This window comes from Antedon mediterranea, chromosome 5, assembly GCF_964355755.1.
Source record: "Antedon mediterranea chromosome 5, ecAntMedi1.1, whole genome shotgun sequence".
Lineage (NCBI taxonomy): Eukaryota > Metazoa > Echinodermata > Crinoidea > Comatulida > Antedonidae > Antedon > Antedon mediterranea.
The window spans coordinates 15685048-15708316 of record NC_092674.1 but is presented as its reverse complement, the minus strand read 5'-3'; the positions used below and the strand labels follow the sequence as shown (position 1 = coordinate 15708316).

Genomic DNA, 23269 nt, shown 5'->3' with positions numbered 1-23269 from the left:
TAAAACTCACTGCCTGCAACTTACTTACATTACTTATTCGGTTACAATACTTTTGTCATTTTACTAGTAATGCTCCTTACATTTGTAATTTTAACAGAAATACCATTGATTATCCTTATTATTTATTTACATGATCATCGTTATTAATAAATAATGTTGTTTTCTTGTTATAGGTATCGATTGACAGACGGTTGGCAATACTATCTGCCATATATCATTATAGTGAATGGAACGAAGTACCACGTAACATCCAACACTTACAACGAGTGGGTGGCATACCTGTATACGATATCACGCAATGCACCGATGGAGCTAGATCTCCAATCCATAAACCACTTGAATTGCAGCGATAGAAATGGCGAAGAAAAACAGCATTGCTTACAAACTGAAACAGAACAATTAAACGCTGTACATACTACGTCTTCATCATTGAGTCTAAAATGTCAAAGGTTTTCTATCGCCAAACTTCTTCGAAAAGAACAATATGACATGTAAATAAATAAAATATCTATAAATAAATAGCATTTAATACATATTGTAAGTGAAATATAATTATCGTTTAACAGAAAGTAATAAAATTATTTAAATACCTAAGTTCTATAATAGACTACTTGATTTTGTTTAATCTAGAGTTTGATATTATTCTTCGTACGCTTCGAAATAATTATGAAGCGTTCAACGCCTGTCAATATGCTATACCAATAGTTGTTAAGGGAAAATAAATAGTTACAAACCAACAAAGTTTCAAAACAGATAATGTAACCATAAATAGTTATATATCAAGTGTTCTTAATTAAACTAACGATTATCGTGAACTGCATAGGCTTATCTAATATTAATGTCGAATTGGGGTGGGGGTTAGCGCGAACGCAGTCCCCCGCTACCATAAATTATACACCCGAGTTCCCCACGTTTGGGGGAATCGCAAGGGTCAACCGCAGCCGTGTGTGCAATGCTGAGGCCTCATCTTGAGAGGACATTCCTTCCTGATCAAAGTCGCTCCTGTGCCAGGTAAGTATGCTTAAACGCCATACCACCTTCTTAGCTGACATATTGGCTTGGTATCGTTGTACAAGTGTCATTCTGGTATTTATATTCAGTTACAGTGTCATAATGTAAATAGTAATATACTCTTCTGTAACTTACATTAACTGTAGTCTATTCTCAAACATATTTTCATATCAACTAAATTTAAATGCTAGTTGTTTTTAATAGTATTGGAAGTTGTAATTTCATACCGACAAATCATTAAAGTGTCATCTGCTTTCTTTGCTTTACCGTTTCTATTGTTTTAAAATTGTTTATTGTTGCGTTTGCGCCCGCGTTACTCAACGCAGCCATTGTTTCTATTGTGTTTTTCTTGTTCTTTCATTAATATCTAACCGACAAAGACATTTATAAAATGGTGTGCCTTTGATTTCTACGGCATTCAACTATTAAAGTCAACTGAATTATCTGAAAAGCTACCATTCGACTATTATCCGAACGACGAATAACCTAAATATGTCTTGCATGATGTTCTCCGATCTCACCGATACATTGATGATGCCTCTCTCATTTCAAGAACTTGTTGTGGCGGCTCTTCTCCGTTGTCCAGATACTACCAGCGGTTCTCTAAACGTGCTGCACATTATTGATAAAATTTGTCCGGAGAAGTATAATATGAGGAATGTCAGAGAATGTGTTCGACAGATCTTCAGTGAATCTCCGTATATCGAAAAGGTTGACAGACACAGGTATGTGATTTACATTATTAAACCAACTTATTCATTGCAATAACAATGTTGGCCTTTAGAGGTAATTTACTGATCGATACGAAACTTCTTTCTACCACATTATTTGTAATAACCTTTTCTTAAATAAAACTCACTGCCTGCAACTTACTTACATTTCTTATTCGGTTACAGTACTTTTGTCATTTTACTAGTAATGCTCCTTACATTTGTAATTTTAACAGAAATACCATTGATTATCCTTATTATTTATTTACATGATCATCGTTATTAATAAATAATGTTGTTTTCTTGTTATAGGTATCGATTGACAGACGGTTGGCAATACTATCTGCCATATATCATTATAGTGAATGGAACGAAGTACCACGTAACATCCAACACTTACAACGAGTGGGTGGCATACCTGTATACGATATCACGCAATGCACCGATGGAGCTAGATCTCCAATCCATAAACCACTTGAATTGCCGCGATAGAAATGGCGAAGAAAAACAGCATTGCTTACAAACTGAAACAGAACAATTAAACGCTGTACATACTATTTAAATACGTAAGTTCTATAATAGACTACTTGATTTTGTTTAATCTAGAGTTTGATATTATTCTTCGTACGCTTCGAAATAATTATGAAGCGTTCAACGCCTGTCAATATGCTATACCAATAGTTGTTAAGGGAAAATAAATAGTTACAAACCAACAAAGTTTCAAAACAGATAATGTAACCATAAATAGTTATATATCAAGTGTTCTTAATTAAACTAACGATTATCGTGAACTGCATAGGCTTATCTAATATTAATGTCGAATTGGGGTGGGGGTTAGCGCGAACGCAGTCCCCCGCTACCATAAATTATACACCCGAGTTCCCCACGTTTGGGGGAATCGCAAGGGTCAACCGCAGCCGTGTGTGCAATGCTGAGGCCTCATCTTGGGAGGACATTCCTTCCTGATCAAAGTCGCTCCTGTGCCAGGTAAGTATGCTTAAACGCCATACCACCTTCTTAGCTGACATATTGGCTTGGTATCGTTGTACAAGTGTCATTCTGGTATTTATATTCAGTTACAGTGTCATAATGTAAATAGTAATATACTCTTCTGTAACTTACATTAACTGTAGTCTATTCTCAAACATATTTTCATATCAACTAAATTTAAATGCTAGTTGTTTTTAATAGTATTGGAAGTTGTAATTTCATACCGACAAATCATTAAAGTGTCATCTGCTTTCTTTGCTTTACCGTTTCTATTGTTTTAAAATTGTTTATTGTTGCGATTGCGCCCGCGTTACTCAACGCAGCCATTGTTTCTATTGTGTTTTTCTTGTTCTTTCATTAATATCTAACCGACAAAGACATTTATAAAATGGTGTGCCTTTGATTTCTACGGCATTCAACTATTAAAGTCAACTGAATTATTTGAAAAGCTACCATTCGACTATTATCCGAACGACGAATAACCTAAATATGTCTTGCATGATGTTCTCCGATCTCACCGATACATTGATGATGCCTCTCTCATTTCAAGAACTTGTTGTGGCGGCTCTTCTCCGTTGTCCAGATACTACCAGCGGTTCTCTAAACGTGCTGCACATTATTGATAAAATTTTTCCGGAGAAGTATAATATGAGGAATGTCAGAGAATGTGTTCGACAGATCTTCAGTGAATCTCCGTATATCGAAAAGGTTGACAGACACAGGTATGTGATTTACATTATTAAACCAACTTATTCATTGCAATAACAATGTTGGCCTTTAGAGGTAATTTACTGATCGATACGAAACTTCTTTCTACCACATTATTTGTAATAACCTTTTCTTAAATAAAACTCACTGCCTGCAACTTACTTACATTTCTTATTCGGTTACAGTACTTTTGTCATTTTACTAGTAATGCTCCTTACATTTGTAATTTTAACAGAAATACCATTGATTTTCCTTATTATTTATTTACATGATCATCGTTATTAATAAATAATGTTGTTTTCTTGTTATAGGTATCGATTGACAGACGGTTGGCAATACTATCTGCCATATATCATTATAGTGAATGGAACGAAGTACCACGTAACATCCAACACTTACAACGAGTGGGTGGCATACCTGTATACGATATCACGCAATGCACCGATGGAGCTAGATCTCCAATCCATAAACCACTTGAATTGCAGCGATAGAAATGGCGAAGAAAAACAGCATTGCTTACAAACTGAAACAGAACAATTAAACGCTGTACATACTACGTCTTCATCATTGAGTCTAAAATGTCAAAGGTTTTCTATCGCCAAACTTCTTCGAAAAGAACAAAATGACATGTAAATAAATAAAATATCTATAAATAAATAGCATTTAATACATATTGTAAGTGAAATATAATTATCGTTTAACAGAAAGTAATAAAATTATTTAAATACCTAAGTTCTATAATAGACTACTTGATTTTGTTTAATCTAGAGTTTGATATTATTCTTCGTACGCTTCGAAATAATTATGAAGCGTTCAACGCCTGTCAATATGCTATACCAATAGTTGTTAAGGGAAAATAAATAGTTACAAACCAACAAAGTTTCAAAACAGATAATGTAACCATAAATAGTTATATATCAAGTGTTCTTAATTAAACTAACGATTATCGTGAACTGCATAGGCTTATCTAATATTAATGTCGAATTGGGGTGGGGGTTAGCGCGAACGCAGTCCCCCGCTACCATAAATTATACACCCGAGTTCCCCACGTTTGGGGGAATCGCAAGGGTCAACCGCAGCCGTGTGTGCAATGCTGAGGCCTCATCTTGGGAGGACATTCCTTCCTGATCAAAGTCGCTCCTGTGCCAGGTAAGTATGCTTAAACGCCATACCACCTTCTTAGCTGACATATTGGCTTGGTATCGTTGTACAAGTGTCATTCTGGTATTTATATTCAGTTACAGTGTCATAATGTAAATAGTAATATACTCTTCTGTAACTTACATTAACTGTAGTCTATTCTCAAACATATTTTCATATCAACTAAATTTAAATGCTAGTTGTTTTTAATAGTATTGGAAGTTGTAATTTCATACCGACAAATCATTAAAGTGTCATCTGCTTTCTTTGCTTTACCGTTTCTATTGTTTTAAAATTGTTTATTGTTGCGATTGCGCCCGCGTTACTCAACGCAGCCATTGTTTCTATTGTGTTTTTCTTGTTCTTTCATTAATATCTAACCGACAAAGACATTTATAAAATGGTGTGCCTTTGATTTCTACGGCATTCAACTATTAAAGTCAACTGAATTATCTGAAAAGCTACCATTCGACTATTATCCGAACGACGAATAACCTAAATATGTCTTGCATGATGTTCTCCGATCTCACCGATACATTGATGATGCCTCTCTCATTTCAAGAACTTGTTGTGGCGGCTCTTCTCCGTTGTCCAGATACTACCAGCGGTTCTCTAAACGTGCTGCACATTATTGATAAAATTTGTCCGGAGAAGTATAATATGAGGAATGTCAGAGAATGTGTTCGACAGATCTTCAATGAATCTCCGTATATCGAAAAGGTTGACAGACACAGGTATGTGATTTACATTATTAAACCAACTTATTCATTGCAATAACAATGTTGGCCTTTACAGGTAATTTAATGATCGATACGAAACTTCTTTCTACCACATTATTTGTAATAACCTTTTCTTAAATAAAACTCACTGCCTGCAACTTACTTACATTACTTATTCGGTTACAATACTTTTGTCATTTTACTAGTAATGCTCCTTACATTTGTAATTTTAACAGAAATACCATTGATTATCCTTATTATTTATTTACATGATCATCGTTATTAATAAATAATGTTGTTTTCTTGTTATAGGTATCGATTGACAGACGGTTGGCAATACTATCTGCCATATATCATTATAGTGAATGGAACGAAGTACCACGTAACATCCAACACTTACAACGAGTGGGTGGCATACCTGTATACGATATCACGGAGCTAGATCTCCAATCCATAAACCACTTGAATTGCAGCGATAGAAATGGCGAAGAAAAACAGCATTGCTTACAAACTGAAACAGAACAATTAAACGCTGTACATACTACGTCTTCATCATTGAGTCTAAAATGTCAAAGGTTTTCTATCGCCAAACTTCTTCGAAAAGAACAATATGACATGTAAATAAATAAAATATCTATAAATAAATAGCATTTAATACATATTGTAAGTGAAATATAATTATCGTTTAACAGAAAGTAATAAAATTATTTAAATACCTAAGTTCTATAATAGACTACTTGATTTTGTTTAATCTAGAGTTTGATATTATTCTTCGTACGCTTCGAAATAATTATGAAGCGTTCAACGCCTGTCAATATGCTATACCAATAGTTGTTAAGGGAAAATAAATAGTTACAAACCAACAAAGTTTCAAAACAGATAATGTAACCATAAATAGTTATATATCAAGTGTTCTTAATTAAACTAACGATTATCGTGAACTGCATAGGCTTATCTAATATTAATGTCGAATTGGGGTGGGGGTTAGCGCGAACGCAGTCCCCCGCTACCATAAATTATACACCCGAGTTCCCCACGTTTGGGGGAATCGCAAGGGTCAACCGCAGCCGTGTGTGCAATGCTGAGGCCTCATCTTGAGAGGACATTCCTTCCTGATCAAAGTCGCTCCTGTGCCAGGTAAGTATGCTTAAACGCCATACCACCTTCTTAGCTGACATATTGGCTTGGTATCGTTGTACAAGTGTCATTCTGGTATTTATATTCAGTTACAGTGTCATAATGTAAATAGTAATATACTCTTCTGTAACTTACATTAACTGTAGTCTATTCTCAAACATATTTTCATATCAACTAAATTTAAATGCTAGTTGTTTTTAATAGTATTGGAAGTTGTAATTTCATACCGACAAATCATTAAAGTGTCATCTGCTTTCTTTGCTTTACCGTTTCTATTGTTTTAAAATTGTTTATTGTTGCGTTTGCGCCCGCGTTACTCAACGCAGCCATTGTTTCTATTGTGTTTTTCTTGTTCTTTCATTAATATCTAACCGACAAAGACATTTATAAAATGGTGTGCCTTTGATTTCTACGGCATTCAACTATTAAAGTCAACTGAATTATCTGAAAAGCTACCATTCGACTATTATCCGAACGACGAATAACCTAAATATGTCTTGCATGATGTTCTCCGATCTCACCGATACATTGATGATGCCTCTCTCATTTCAAGAACTTGTTGTGGCGGCTCTTCTCCGTTGTCCAGATACTACCAGCGGTTCTCTAAACGTGCTGCACATTATTGATAAAATTTGTCCGGAGAAGTATAATATGAGGAATGTCAGAGAATGTGTTCGACAGATCTTCAGTGAATCTCCGTATATCGAAAAGGTTGACAGACACAGGTATGTGATTTACATTATTAAACCAACTTATTCATTGCAATAACAATGTTGGCCTTTAGAGGTAATTTACTGATCGATACGAAACTTCTTTCTACCACATTATTTGTAATAACCTTTTCTTAAATAAAACTCACTGCCTGCAACTTACTTACATTTCTTATTCGGTTACAGTACTTTTGTCATTTTACTAGTAATGCTCCTTACATTTGTAATTTTAACAGAAATACCATTGATTATCCTTATTATTTATTTACATGATCATCGTTATTAATAAATAATGTTGTTTTCTTGTTATAGGTATCGATTGACAGACGGTTGGCAATACTATCTGCCATATATCATTATAGTGAATGGAACGAAGTACCACGTAACATCCAACACTTACAACGAGTGGGTGGCATACCTGTATACGATATCACGCAATGCACCGATGGAGCTAGATCTCCAATCCATAAACCACTTGAATTGCAGCGATAGAAATGGCGAAGAAAAACAGCATTGCTTACAAACTGAAACAGAACAATTAAACGCTGTACATACTACGTCTTCATCATTGAGTCTAAAATGTCAAAGGTTTTCTATCGCCAAACTTCTTCGAAAAGAACAATATGACATGTAAATAAATAAAATATCTATAAATAAATAGCATTTAATACATATTGTAAGTGAAATATAATTATCGTTTAACAGAAAGTAATAAAATTATTTAAATACCTAAGTTCTATAATAGACTACTTGATTTTGTTTAATCTAGAGTTTGATATTATTCTTCGTACGCTTCGAAATAATTATGAAGCGTTCAACGCCTGTCAATATGCTATACCAATAGTTGTTAAGGGAAAATAAATAGTTACAAACCAACAAAGTTTCAAAACAGATAATGTAACCATAAATAGTTATATATCAAGTGTTCTTAATTAAACTAACGATTATCGTGAACTGCATAGGCTTATCTAATATTAATGTCGAATTGGGGTGGGGGTTAGCGCGAACGCAGTCCCCCGCTACCATAAATTATACCCGAGTTCCCCACGTTTGGGGGAATCGCAAGGGTCAACCGCAGCCGTGTGTGCAATGCTGAGGCCTCATCTTGGGAGGACATTCCTTCCTGATCAAAGTCGCTCCTGTGCCAGGTAAGTATGCTTAAACGCCATACCACCTTCTTAGCTGACATATTGGCTTGGTATCGTTGTACAAGTGTCATTCTGGTATTTATATTCAGTTACAGTGTCATAATGTAAATAGTAATATACTCTTCTGTAACTTACATTAACTGTAGTCTATTCTCAAACATATTTTCATATCAACTAAATTTAAATGCTAGTTGTTTTTAATAGTATTGGAAGTTGTAATTTCATACCGACAAATCATTAAAGTGTCATCTGCTTTCTTTGCTTTACCGTTTCTATTGTTTTAAAATTGTTTATTGTTGCGATTGCGCCCGCGTTACTCAACGCAGCCATTGTTTCTATTGTGTTTTTCTTGTTCTTTCATTAATATCTAACCGACAAAGACATTTATAAAATGGTGTGCCTTTGATTTCTACGGCATTCAACTATTAAAGTCAACTGAATTATCTGAAAAGCTACCATTCGACTATTATCCGAACGACGAATAACCTAAATATGTCTTGCATGATGTTCTCCGATCTCACCGATACATTGATGATGCCTCTCTCATTTCAAGAACTTGTTGTGGCGGCTCTTCTCCGTTGTCCAGATACTACCAGCGGTTCTCTAAACGTGCTGCACATTATTGATAAAATTTGTCCGGAGAAGTATAATATGAGGAATGTCAGAGAATGTGTTCGACAGATCTTCAATGAATCTCCGTATATCGAAAAGGTTGACAGACACAGGTATGTGATTTACATTATTAAACCAACTTATTCATTGCAATAACAATGTTGGCCTTTACAGGTAATTTAATGATCGATACGAAACTTCTTTCTACCACATTATTTGTAATAACCTTTTCTTAAATAAAACTCACTGCCTGCAACTTACTTACATTACTTATTCGGTTACAATACTTTTGTCATTTTACTAGTAATGCTCCTTACATTTGTAATTTTAACAGAAATACCATTGATTATCCTTATTATTTATTTACATGATCATCGTTATTAATAAATAATGTTGTTTTCTTGTTATAGGTATCGATTGACAGACGGTTGGCAATACTATCTGCCATATATCATTATAGTGAATGGAACGAAGTACCACGTAACATCCAACACTTACAACGAGTGGGTGGCATACCTGTATACGATATCACGCAATGCACCGATGGAGCTAGATCTCCAATCCATAAACCACTTGAATTGCAGCGATAGAAATGGCGAAGAAAAACAGCATTGCTTACAAACTGAAACAGAACAATTAAACGCTGTACATACTACGTCTTCATCATTGAGTCTAAAATGTCAAAGGTTTTCTATCGCCAAACTTCTTCGAAAAGAACAATATGACATGTAAATAAATAAAATATCTATAAATAAATAGCATTTAATACATATTGTAAGTGAAATATAATTATCGTTTAACAGAAAGTAATAAAATTATTTAAATACCTAAGTTCTATAATAGACTACTTGATTTTGTTTAATCTAGAGTTTGATATTATTCTTCGTACGCTTCGAAATAATTATGAAGCGTTCAACGCCTGTCAATATGCTATACCAATAGTTGTTAAGGGAAAATAAATAGTTACAAACCAACAAAGTTTCAAAACAGATAATGTAACCATAAATAGTTATATATCAAGTGTTCTTAATTAAACTAACGATTATCGTGAACTGCATAGGCTTATCTAATATTAATGTCGAATTGGGGTGGGGGTTAGCGCGAACGCAGTCCCCCGCTACCATAAATTATACACCCGAGTTCCCCACGTTTGGGGGAATCGCAAGGGTCAACCGCAGCCGTGTGTGCAATGCTGAGGCCTCATCTTGAGAGGACATTCCTTCCTGACCAAAGTCGCTCCTGTGCCAGGTAAGTATGCTTAAACGCCATACCACCTTCTTAGCTGACATATTGGCTTGGTATCGTTGTACAAGTGTCATTCTGGTATTTATATTCAGTTACAGTGTCATAATGTAAATAGTAATATACTCTTCTGTAACTTACATTAACTGTAGTCTATTCTCAAACATATTTTCATATCAACTAAATTTAAATGCTAGTTGTTTTTAATAGTATTGGAAGTTGTAATTTCATACCGACAAATCATTAAAGTGTCATCTGCTTTCTTTGCTTTACCGTTTCTATTGTTTTAAAATTGTTTATTGTTGCGTTTGCGCCCGCGTTACTCAACGCAGCCATTGTTTCTATTGTGTTTTTCTTGTTCTTTCATTAATATCTAACCGACAAAGACATTTATAAAATGGTGTGCCTTTGATTTCTACGGCATTCAACTATTAAAGTCAACTGAATTATCTGAAAAGCTACCATTCGACTATTATCCGAACGACGAATAACCTAAATATGTCTTGCATGATGTTCTCCGATCTCACCGATACATTGATGATGCCTCTCTCATTTCAAGAACTTGTTGTGGCGGCTCTTCTCCGTTGTCCAGATACTACCAGCGGTTCTCTAAACGTGCTGCACATTATTGATAAAATTTGTCCGGAGAAGTATAATATGAGGAATGTCAGAGAATGTGTTCGACAGATCTTCAGTGAATCTCCGTATATCGAAAAGGTTGACAGACACAGGTATGTGATTTACATTATTAAACCAACTTATTCATTGCAATAACAATGTTGGCCTTTAGAGGTAATTTACTGATCGATACGAAACTTCTTTCTACCACATTATTTGTAATAACCTTTTCTTAAATAAAACTCACTGCCTGCAACTTACTTACATTTCTTATTCGGTTACAGTACTTTTGTCATTTTACTAGTAATGCTCCTTACATTTGTAATTTTAACAGAAATACCATTGATTATCCTTATTATTTATTTACATGATCATCGTTATTAATAAATAATGTTGTTTTCTTGTTATAGGTATCGATTGACAGACGGTTGGCAATACTATCTGCCATATATCATTATAGTGAATGGAACGAAGTACCACGTAACATCCAACACTTACAACGAGTGGGTGGCATACCTGTATACGATATCACGCAATGCACCGATGGAGCTAGATCTCCAATCCATAAACCACTTGAATTGCCGCGATAGAAATGGCGAAGAAAAACAGCATTGCTTACAAACTGAAACAGAACAATTAAACGCTGTACATACTATTTAAATACGTAAGTTCTATAATAGACTACTTGATTTTGTTTAATCTAGAGTTTGATATTATTCTTCGTACGCTTCGAAATAATTATGAAGCGTTCAACGCCTGTCAATATGCTATACCAATAGTTGTTAAGGGAAAATAAATAGTTACAAACCAACAAAGTTTCAAAACAGATAATGTAACCATAAATAGTTATATATCAAGTGTTCTTAATTAAACTAACGATTATCGTGAACTGCATAGGCTTATCTAATATTAATGTCGAATTGGGGTGGGGGTTAGCGCGAACGCAGTCCCCCGCTACCATAAATTATACACCCGAGTTCCCCACGTTTGGGGGAATCGCAAGGGTCAACCGCAGCCGTGTGTGCAATGCTGAGGCCTCATCTTGGGAGGACATTCCTTCCTGATCAAAGTCGCTCCTGTGCCAGGTAAGTATGCTTAAACGCCATACCACCTTCTTAGCTGACATATTGGCTTGGTATCGTTGTACAAGTGTCATTCTGGTATTTATATTCAGTTACAGTGTCATAATGTAAATAGTAATATACTCTTCTGTAACTTACATTAACTGTAGTCTATTCTCAAACATATTTTCATATCAACTAAATTTAAATGCTAGTTGTTTTTAATAGTATTGGAAGTTGTAATTTCATACCGATAAATCATTAAAGTGTCATCTGCTTTCTTTGCTTTACCGTTTCTATTGTTTTAAAATTGTTTATTGTTGCGATTGCGCCCGCGTTACTCAACGCAGCCATTGTTTCTATTGTGTTTTTCTTGTTCTTTCATTAATATCTAACCGACAAAGACATTTATAAAATGGTGTGCCTTTGATTTCTACGGCATTCAACTATTAAAGTCAACTGAATTATCTGAAAAGCTACCATTCGACTATTATCCGAACGACGAATAACCTAAATATGTCTTGCATGATGTTCTCCGATCTCACCGATACATTGATGATGCCTCTCTCATTTCAAGAACTTGTTGTGGCGGCTCTTCTCCGTTGTCCAGATACTACCAGCGGTTCTCTAAACGTGCTGCACATTATTGATAAAATTTGTCCTGAGAAGTATAATATGAGGAATGTCAGAGAATGTGTTCGACAGATCTTCAGTGAATCTCCGTATATCGAAAAGGTTGACAGACACAGGTATGTGATTTACATTATTAAACCAACTTATTCATTGCAATAACAATGTTGGCCTTTAGAGGTAATTTACTGATCGATACGAAACTTCTTTCTACCACATTATTTGTAATAACCTTTTCTTAAATAAAACTCACTGCCTGCAACTTACTTACATTTCTTATTCGGTTACAGTACTTCTGTCATTTTACTAGTAATGCTCCTTACATTTGTAATTTTAACAGAAATACCATTGATTATCCTTATTATTTATTTACATGATCATCGTTATTAATAAATAATGTTGTTTTCTTGTTATAGGTATCGATTGACAGACGGTTGGCAATACTATCTGCCATATATCATTATAGTGAATGGAACGAAGTACCACGTAACATCCAACACTTACAACGAGTGGGTGGCATACCTGTATACGATATCACGGAGCTAGATCTCCAATCCATAAACCACTTGAATTGCAGCGATAGAAATGGCGAAGAAAAACAGCATTGCTTACAAACTGAAACAGAACAATTAAACGCTGTACATACTACGTCTTCATCATTGAGTCTAAAATGTCAAAGGTTTTCTATCACCAAACTTCTTCGAAAAGAACAATATGACATGTAAATAAATAAAATATCTATAAATAAATAGCATTTAATACATATTGTAAGTGAAATATAATTATCGTTTAACAGAAAGTAATAAAATTATTTAAATACCTAAGTTCTATAATAGACTACTTGATTTTGTTTAATCTAGAGTTTGATATTATTCTTCGTACGCTTCGAAATAATTATGAAGCGTTCAACGCCTGTCAATATGCTATACCAATAGTTGTTAAGGGAAAATAAATAGTTACAAACCAACAAAGTTTCAAAACAGATAATGTAACCATAAATAGTTATATATCAAGTGTTCTTAATTAAACTAACGATTATCGTGAACTGCATAGGCTTATCTAATATTAATGTCGAATTGGGGTGGGGGTTAGCGCGAACGCAGTCCCCCGCTACCATAAATTATACACCCGAGTTCCCCACGTTTGGGGGAATCGCAAGGGTCAACCGCAGCCGTGTGTGCAATGCTGAGGCCTCATCTTGGGAGGACATTCCTTCCTGATCAAAGTCGCTCCTGTGCCAGGTAAGTATGCTTAAACGCCATACCACCTTCTTAGCTGACATATTGGCTTGGTATCGTTGTACAAGTGTCATTCTGGTATTTATATTCAGTTACAGTGTCATAATGTAAATAGTAATATACTCTTCTGTAACTTACATTAACTGTAGTCTATTCTCAAACATATTTTCATATCAACTAAATTTAAATGCTAGTTGTTTTTAATAGTATTGGAAGTTGTAATTTCATACCGACAAATCATTAAAGTGTCATCTGCTTTCTTTGCTTTACCGTTTCTATTGTTTTAAAATTGTTTATTGTTGCGATTGCGCCCGCGTTACTCAACGCAGCCATTGTTTCTATTGTGTTTTTCTTGTTCTTTCATTAATATCTAACCGACAAAGACATTTATAAAATGGTGTGCCTTTGATTTCTACGGCATTCAACTATTAAAGTCAACTGAATTATCTGAAAAGCTACCATTCGACTATTATCCGAACGACGAATAACCTAAATATGTCTTGCATGATGTTCTCCGATCTCACCGATACATTGATGATGCCTCTCTCATTTCAAGAACTTGTTGTGGCGGCTCTTCTCCGTTGTCCAGATACTACCAGCGGTTCTCTAAACGTGCTGCACATTATTGATAAAATTTGTCCGGAGAAGTATAATATGAGGAATGTCAGAGAATGTGTTCGACAGATCTTCAGTGAATCTCCGTATATCGAAAAGGTTGACAGACACAGGTATGTGATTTACATTATTAAACCAACTTATTCATTGCAATAACAATGTTGGCCTTTAGAGGTAATTTACTGATCGATACGAAACTTCTTTCTACCACATTATTTGTAATAACCTTTTCTTAAATAAAACTCACTGCCTGCAACTTACTTACATTACTTATTCGGTTACAGTACTTTTGTCATTTTACTAGTAATGCTCCTTACATTTGTAATTTTAACAAAAATACCATTGATTATCCTTATTATTTATTTACATGATCATCGTTATTAATAAATAATGTTGTTTTCTTGTTATAGGTATCGATTGACAGACGGTTGGCAATACTATCTGCCATATATCATTATAGTGAATGGAACGAAGTACCACGTAACATCCAACACTTACAACGAGTGGGTGGCATACCTGTATACGATATCACGCAATGCACCGATGGAGCTAGATCTCCAATCCATAAACCACTTGAATTGCAGCGATAGAAATGGCGAAGAAAAACAGCATTGCTTACAAACTGAAACAGAACAATTAAACGCTGTACATACTACGTCTTCATCATTGAGTCTAAAATGTCAAAGGTTTTCTATCGCCAAACTTCTTCGAAAAGAACAATATGACATGTAAATAAATAAAATATCTATAAATAAATAGCATTTAATACATATTGTAAGTGAAATATAATTATCGTTTAACAGAAAGTAATAAAATTATTTAAATACCTAAGTTCTATAATAGACTACTTGATTTTGTTTAATCTAGAGTTTGATATTATTCTTCGTACGCTTCGAAATAATTATGAAGCGTTCAACGCCTGTCAATATGCTATACCAATAGTTGTTAAGGGAAAATAAATAGTTACAAACCAACAAAGTTTCAAAACAGATAATGTAACCATAAATAGTTATATATCAAGTGTTCTTAATTAAACTAACGATTATCGTGAACTGCATAGGCTTATCTAATATTAATGTCGAATTGGGGTGGGGGTTAGCGCGAACGCAGTCCCCCGCTACCATAAATTATACACCCGAGTTCCCCACGTTTGGGGGAATCGCAAGGGTCAACCGCAGCCGTGTGTGCAATGCTGAGGCCTCATCTTGGGAGGACATTCCTTCCTGATCAAAGTCGCTCCTGTGCCAGGTAAGTATGCTTAAACGCCATACCACCTTCTTAGCTGACATATTGGCTTGGTATCGTTGTACAAGTGTCATTCTGGTATTTATATTCAGTTACAGTGTCATAATGTAAATAGTAATATACTCTTCTGTAACTTACATTAACTGTAGTCTATTCTCAAACATATTTTCATATCAACTAAATTTAAATGCTAGTTGTTTTTAATAGTATTGGAAGTTGTAATTTCATACCGACAAATCATTAAAGTGTCATCTGCTTTCTTTGCTTTACCGTTTCTATTGTTTTAAAATTGTTTATTGTTGCGATTGCGCCCGCGTTACTCAACGCAGCCATTGTTTCTATTGTGTTTTTCTTGTTCTTTCATTAATATCTAACCGACAAAGACATTTATAAAATGGTGTGCCTTTGATTTCTACGGCATTCAACTATTAAAGTCAACTGAATTATCTGAAAAGCTACCATTCGACTATTATCCGAACGACGAATAACCTAAATATGTCTTGCATGATGTTCTCCGATCTCACCGATACATTGATGATGCCTCTCTCATTTCAAGAACTTGTTGTGGCGGCTCTTCTCCGTTGTCCAGATACTACCAGCGGTTCTCTAAACGTGCTGCACATTATTGATAAAATTTGTCCGGAGAAGTATAATATGAGGAATGTCAGAGAATGTGTTCGACAGATCTTCAGTGAATCTCCGTATATCGAAAAGGTTGACAGACACAGGTATGTGATTTACATTATTAAACCAACTTATTCATTGCAATAACAATGTTGGCCTTTAGAGGTAATTTACTGATCGATACGAAACTTCTTTCTACCACATTATTTGTAATAACCTTTTCTTAAATAAAACTCACTGCCTGCAACTTACTTACATTTCTTATTCGGTTACAGTACTTTTGTCATTTTACTAGTAATGCTCCTTACATTTGTAATTTTAACAGAAATACCATTGATTATCCTTATTATTTATTTACATGATCATCGTTATTAATAAATAATGTTGTTTTCTTGTTATAGGTATCGATTGACAGACGGTTGGCAATACTATCTGCCATATATCATTATAGTGAATGGAACGAAGTACCACGTAACATCCAACACTTACAACGAGTGGGTGGCATACCTGTATACGATATCACGCAATGCACCGATGGAGCTAGATCTCCAATCCATAAACCACTTGAATTGCAGCGATAGAAATGGCAAAGAAAAACAGCATTGCTTACAAACTGAAACAGAACAATTAAACGCTGTACATACTACGTCTTCATCATTGAGTCTAAAATGTCAAAGGTTTTCTATCGCCAAACTTCTTCGAAAAGAACAATATGACATGTAAATAAATAAAATATCTATAAATAAATAGCATTTAATACATATTGTAAGTGAAATATAATTATCGTTTAACAGAAAGTAATAAAATTATTTAAATACCTAAGTTCTATAATAGACTACTTGATTTAGTTTAATCTAGAGTTTGATATTATTCTTCGTACGCTTCGAAATAATTATGAAGCGTTCAACGCCTGTCAATATGCTATACCAATAGTTGTTAAGGGAAAATAAATAGTTACAAACCAACAAAGTTTCAAAACAGATAATGTAACCATAAATAGTTATATATCAAGTGTTCTTAATTAAACTAACGATTATCGTGAACTGCATAGGCTTATCTAATATTAATGTCGAATTGGGGTGGGGGTTAGCGCGAACGCAGTCCCCCGCTACCATAAATTATACACCCGAGTTCCCCACGTTTGGGGGAATCGCAAGGGTCAACCGCAGCCGTGTGTGCAATGCTGAGGCCTCATCTTGGGAGGACATTCCTTCCTGATCAAAGTCGCTCCTGTGCCAGGTAAGTATGCTTAAACGCCATACCACCTTCTTAGCTGACATATTGGCTTGGTATCGTTGTACAAGTGTCATTCTGGTATTTATATTCAGTTACAGTGTCATAATGTAAATAGTAATATACTCTTCTGTAACTTACATTAACTGTAGTCTATTCTCAAACATATTTTCATATCAACTAAATTTAAATGCTAGTTGTTTTTAATAGTATTGGAAGTTGTAATTTCATACCGACAAATCATTAAAGTGTCATCTGCTTTCTTTGCTTTACCGTTTCTATTGTTTTAAAATTGTTTATTGTTGCGATTGCGCCCGCGTTACTCAACGCAGCCATTGTTTCTATTGTGTTTTTCTTGTTCTTTCATTAATATCTAACCGACAAAGACATTTATAAAATGGTGTGCCTTTGATTTCTACGGCATTCAACTATTAAAGTCAACTGAATTATCTGAAAAGCTACCATTCGACTATTATCCGAACGACGAATAACCTAAATATGTCTTGCATGATGTTCTCCGATCTCACCGATACATTGATGATGCCTCTCTCATTTCAAGAACTTGTTGTGGCGGCTCTTCTCCGTTGTCCAGATACTACCAGCGGTTCTCTAAACGTGCTGCACATTATTGATAAAATTTGTCCGGAGAAGTATAATATGAGGAATGTCAGAGAATGTGTTCGACAGATCTTCAGTGAATCTCCGTATATCGAAAAGGTTGACAGACACAGGTATGTGATTTACATTATTAAACCAACTTATTCATTGCAATAACAATGTTGGCCTTTAGAGGTAATTTACTGATCGATACGAAACTTCTTTCTACCACATTATTTGTAATAACCTTTTCTTAAATAAAACTCACTGCCTGCAACTTACTTACATTTCTTATTCGGTTACAGTACTTTTGTCATTTTACTAGTAATGCTCCTTACATTTGTAATTTTAACAGAAATACCATTGATTATCCTTATTATTTATTTACATGATCATCGTTATTAATAAATAATGTTGTTTTCTTGTTATAGGTATCGATTGACAGACGGTTGGCAATACTATCTGCCATATATCATTATAGTGAATGGAACGAAGTACCACGTAACATCCAACACTTACAACGAGTGGGTGGCATACCTGTATACGATATCACGCAATGCACCGATGGAGCTAGATCTCCAATCCATAAACCACTTGAATTGCAGCGATAGAAATGGCGAAGAAAAACAGCATTGCTTACAAACTGAAACAGAACAATTAAACGCTGTACATACTACGTCTTCATCATTGAGTCTAAAATGTCAAAGGTTTTCTATCGCCAAACTTCTTCGAAAAGAACAATATGACATGTAAATAAATAAAGTATCTATAAATAAATAGCATTTAATACATATTGTAAGTGAAATATAATTATCGTTTAACAGAAAGTAATAAAATTATTTAAATACCTAAGTTCTATAATAGACTACTTGATTTTGTTTAATCTAGAGTTTGATATTATTCTTCGTACGCTTCGAAATAATTATGAAGCGTTCAACGCCTGTCAATATGCTATACCAATAGTTGTTAAGGGAAAATAAATAGTTACAAACCAACAAAGTTTCAAAACAGATAATGTAACCATAAATAGTTATATATCAAGTGTTCTTAATTAAACTAACGATTATCGTGAACTGCATAGGCTTATCTAATATTAATGTCGAATTGGGGTGGGGGTTAGCGCGAACGCAGTCCCCCGCTACCATAAATTATACACCCGAGTTCCCCACGTTTGGGGGAATCGCAAGGGTCAACCGCAGCCGTGTGTGCAATGCTGAGGCCTCATCTTGGGAGGACATTCCTTCCTGATCAAAGTCGCTCCTGTGCCAGGTAAGTATGCTTAAACGCCATACCACCTTCTTAGCTGACATATTGGCTTGGTATCGTTGTACAAGTGTCATTCTGGTATTTATATTCAGTTACAGTGTCATAATGTAAATAGTAATATACTCTTCTGTAACTTACATTAACTGTAGTCTATTCTCAAACATATTTTCATATCAACTAAATTTAAATGCTAGTTGTTTTTAATAGTATTGGAAGTTGTAATTTCATACCGACAAATCATTAAAGTGTCATCTGCTTTCTTTGCTTTACCGTTTCTATTGTTTTAAAATTGTTTATTGTTGCGATTGCGCCCGCGTTACTCAACGCAGCCATTGTTTCTATTGTGTTTTTCTTGTTCTTTCATTAATATCTAACCGACAAAGACATTTATAAAATGGTGTGCCTTTGATTTCTACGGCATTCAACTATTAAAGTCAACTGAATTATCTGAAAAGCTACCATTCGACTATTATCCGAACGACGAATAACCTAAATATGTCTTGCATGATGTTCTCCGATCTCACCGATACATTGATGATGCCTCTCTCATTTCAAGAACTTGTTGTGGCGGCTCTTCTCCGTTGTCCAGATACTACCAGCGGTTCTCTAAACGTGCTGCACATTATTGATAAAATTTGTCCGGAGAAGTATAATATGAGGAATGTCAGAGAATGTGTTCGACAGATCTTCAGTGAATCTCCGTATATCGAAAAGGTTGACAGACACAGGTATGTGATTTACATTATTAAACCAACTTATTCATTGCAATAACAATGTTGGCCTTTAGAGGTAATTTACTGATCGATACGAAACTTCTTTCTACCACATTATTTGTAATAACCTTTTCTTAAATAAAACTCACTGCCTGCAACTTACTTACATTTCTTATTCGGTTACAGTACTTTTGTCATTTTACTAGTAATGCTCCTTACATTTGTAATTTTAACAGAAATACCATTGATTATCCTTATTATTTATTTACATGATCATCGTTATTAATAAATAATGTTGTTTTCTTGTTATAGGTATCGATTGACAGACGGTTGGCAATACTATCTGCCATATATCATTATAGTGAATGGAACGAAGTACCACGTAACATCCAACACTTACAACGAGTGGGTGGCATACCTGTATACGATATCACGCAATGCACCGATGGAGCTAGATCTCCAATCCATAAACCACTTGAATTGCAGCGATAGAAATGGCGAAGAAAAACAGCATTGCTTACAAACTGAAACAGAACAATTAAACGCTGTACATACTACGTCTTCATCATTGAGTCTAAAATGTCAAAGGTTTTCTATCGCCAAACTTCTTCGAAAAGAACAATATGACATGTAAATAAATAAAATATCTATAAATAAATAGCATTTAATACATATTGTAAGTGAAATATAATTATCGTTTAACAGAAAGTAATAAAATTATTTAAATACCTAAGTTCTATAATAGACTACTTGATTTTGTTTAATCTAGAGTTTGATATTATTCTTCGTACGCTTCGAAATAATTATGAAGCGTTCAACGCCTGTCAATATGCTATACCAATAGTTGTTAAGGGAAAATAAATAGTTACAAACCAACAAAGTTTCAAAACAGATAATGTAACCATAAATAGTTATATATCAAGTGTTCTTAATTAAACTAACGATTATCGTGAACTGCATAGGCTTATCTAATATTAATGTCGAATTGGGGTGGGGGTTAGCGCGAACGCAGTCCCCCGCTACCATAAATTATACACCCGAGTTCCCCACGTTTGGGGGAATCGCAAGGGTCAACCGCAGCCGTGTGTGCAATGCTGAGGCCTCATCTTGGGAGGACATTCCTTCCTGATCAAAGTCGCTCCTGTGCCAGGTAAGTATGCTTAAACGCCATACCACCTTCTTAGCTGACATATTGGCTTGGTATCGTTGTACAAGTGTCATTCTGGTATTTATATTCAGTTACAGTGTCATAATGTAAATAGTAATATACTCTTCTGTAACTTACATTAACTGTAGTCTATTCTCAAACATATTTTCATATCAACTAAATTTAAATGCTAGTTGTTTTTAATAGTATTGGAAGTTGTAATTTCATACCGACAAATCATTAAAGTGTCATCTGCTTTCTTTGCTTTACCGTTTCTATTGTTTTAAAATTGTTTATTGTTGCGATTGCGCCCGCGTTACTCAACGCAGCCATTGTTTCTATTGTGTTTTTCTTGTTCTTTCATTAATATCTAACCGACAAAGACATTTATAAAATGGTGTGCCTTTGATTTCTACGGCATTCAACTATTAAAGTCAACTGAATTATCTGAAAAGCTACCATTCGACTATTATCCGAACGACGAATAACCTAAATATGTCTTGCATGATGTTCTCCGATCTCACCGATACATTGATGATGCCTCTCTCATTTCAAGAACTTGTTGTGGCGGCTCTTCTCCGTTGTCCAGATACTACCAGCGGTTCTCTAAACGTGCTGCACATTATTGATAAAATTTGTCCGGAGAAGTATAATATGAGGAATGTCAGAGAATGTGTTCGACAGATCTTCAATGAATCTCCGTATATCGAAAAGGTTGACAGACACAGGTATGTGATTTACATTATTAAACCAACTTATTCATTGCAATAACAATGTTGGCCTTTACAGGTAATTTAATGATCGATACGAAACTTCTTTCTACCACATTATTTGTAATAACCTTTTCTTAAATAAAACTCACTGCCTGCAACTTACTTACATTACTTATTCGGTTACAATACTTTTGTCATTTTACTAGTAATGCTCCTTACATTTGTAATTTTAACAGAAATACCATTGATTATCCTTATTATTTATTTACATGATCATCGTTATTAATAAATAATGTTGTTTTCTTGTTATAGGTATCGATTGACAGACGGTTGGCAATACTATCTGCCATATATCATTATAGTGAATGGAACGAAGTACCACGTAACATCCAACACTTACAACGAGTGGGTGGCATACCTGTATACGATATCACGCAATGCACCGATGGAGCTAGATCTCCAATCCATAAACCACTTGAATTGCAGCGATAGAAATGGCGAAGAAAAACAGCATTGCTTACAAACTGAAACAGAACAATTAAACGCTGTACATACTACGTCTTCATCATTGAGTCTAAAATGTCAAAGGTTTTCTATCGCCAAACTTCTTCGAAAAGAACAATATGACATGTAAATAAATAAAATATCTATAAATAAATAGCATTTAATACATATTGTAAGTGAAATATAATTATCGTTTAACAGAAAGTAATAAAATTATTTAAATACCTAAGTTCTATAATAGACTACTTGATTTTGTTTAATCTAGAGTTTGATATTATTCTTCGTACGCTTCGAAATAATTATGAAGCGTTCAACGCCTGTCAATATGCTATACCAATAGTTGTTAAGGGAAAATAAATAGTTACAAACCAACAAAGTTTCAAAACAGATAATGTAACCATAAATAGTTATATATCAAGTGTTCTTAATTAAACTAACGATTATCGTGAACTGCATAGGCTTATCTAATATTAATGTCGAATTGGGGTGGGGGTTAGCGCGAACGCAGTCCCCCGCTACCATAAATTATACACCCGAGTTCCCCACGTTTGGGGGAATCGCAAGGGTCAACCGCAGCCGTGTGTGCAATGCTGAGGCCTCATCTTGGGAGGACATTCCTTCCTGATCAAAGTCGCTCCTGTGCCAGGTAAGTATGCTTAAACGCCATACCACCTTCTTAGCTGACATATTGGCTTGGTATCGTTGTACAAGTGTCATTCTGGTATTTATATTCAGTTACAGTGTCATAATGTAAATAGTAATATACTCTTCTGTAACTTACATTAACTGTAGTCTATTCTCAAACATATTTTCATATCAACTAAATTTAAATGCTAGTTGTTTTTAATAGTATTGGAAGTTGTAATTTCATACCGACAAATCATTAAAGTGTCATCTGCTTTCTTTGCTTTACCGTTTCTATTGTTTTAAAATTGTTT

At 34.6% G+C, this 23269-nt stretch overlaps 13 non-coding genes across 13 annotated transcripts; all 13 read right to left on the bottom strand.

Moving 5' to 3' along the window:
• Positions 1-852: 852 nt before the first annotated feature.
• Positions 853-1019, bottom strand: LOC140050591 (U1 spliceosomal RNA). Its single transcript, XR_011845439.1, has one exon. It is a non-coding gene; the product is annotated as a U1 spliceosomal RNA (small nuclear RNA).
• Positions 1020-2549: 1530 nt separating this feature from the next.
• LOC140050570 (U1 spliceosomal RNA) lies at positions 2550-2716 on the bottom strand. Its single transcript, XR_011845421.1, has one exon. It is a non-coding gene; the product is annotated as a U1 spliceosomal RNA (small nuclear RNA).
• A 1693-nt stretch (positions 2717-4409) lies between these two features.
• Positions 4410-4576, bottom strand: LOC140050569 (U1 spliceosomal RNA). The gene has a single exon (XR_011845420.1). It is a non-coding gene; the product is annotated as a U1 spliceosomal RNA (small nuclear RNA).
• Positions 4577-6256: 1680 nt separating this feature from the next.
• On the bottom strand, positions 6257-6423 carry LOC140050590 (U1 spliceosomal RNA). The gene has a single exon (XR_011845438.1). It is a non-coding gene; the product is annotated as a U1 spliceosomal RNA (small nuclear RNA).
• Positions 6424-8116: 1693 nt separating this feature from the next.
• On the bottom strand, positions 8117-8281 carry LOC140050604 (U1 spliceosomal RNA). Its single transcript, XR_011845450.1, has one exon. It is a non-coding gene; the product is annotated as a U1 spliceosomal RNA (small nuclear RNA).
• Positions 8282-9974: 1693 nt separating this feature from the next.
• Positions 9975-10141, bottom strand: LOC140050601 (U1 spliceosomal RNA). The gene has a single exon (XR_011845447.1). It is a non-coding gene; the product is annotated as a U1 spliceosomal RNA (small nuclear RNA).
• Positions 10142-11671: 1530 nt separating this feature from the next.
• LOC140050568 (U1 spliceosomal RNA) lies at positions 11672-11838 on the bottom strand. Its single transcript, XR_011845419.1, has one exon. It is a non-coding gene; the product is annotated as a U1 spliceosomal RNA (small nuclear RNA).
• A 1680-nt stretch (positions 11839-13518) lies between these two features.
• LOC140050567 (U1 spliceosomal RNA) lies at positions 13519-13685 on the bottom strand. Its single transcript, XR_011845418.1, has one exon. It is a non-coding gene; the product is annotated as a U1 spliceosomal RNA (small nuclear RNA).
• Positions 13686-15378: 1693 nt separating this feature from the next.
• Positions 15379-15545, bottom strand: LOC140050566 (U1 spliceosomal RNA). The gene has a single exon (XR_011845417.1). It is a non-coding gene; the product is annotated as a U1 spliceosomal RNA (small nuclear RNA).
• Positions 15546-17238: 1693 nt separating this feature from the next.
• On the bottom strand, positions 17239-17405 carry LOC140050564 (U1 spliceosomal RNA). Its single transcript, XR_011845416.1, has one exon. It is a non-coding gene; the product is annotated as a U1 spliceosomal RNA (small nuclear RNA).
• Positions 17406-19098: 1693 nt separating this feature from the next.
• Positions 19099-19265, bottom strand: LOC140050563 (U1 spliceosomal RNA). The gene has a single exon (XR_011845415.1). It is a non-coding gene; the product is annotated as a U1 spliceosomal RNA (small nuclear RNA).
• A 1693-nt stretch (positions 19266-20958) lies between these two features.
• Positions 20959-21125, bottom strand: LOC140050562 (U1 spliceosomal RNA). Its single transcript, XR_011845414.1, has one exon. It is a non-coding gene; the product is annotated as a U1 spliceosomal RNA (small nuclear RNA).
• Positions 21126-22818: 1693 nt separating this feature from the next.
• LOC140050561 (U1 spliceosomal RNA) lies at positions 22819-22985 on the bottom strand. Its single transcript, XR_011845413.1, has one exon. It is a non-coding gene; the product is annotated as a U1 spliceosomal RNA (small nuclear RNA).
• Positions 22986-23269: the final 284 nt, after the last annotated feature.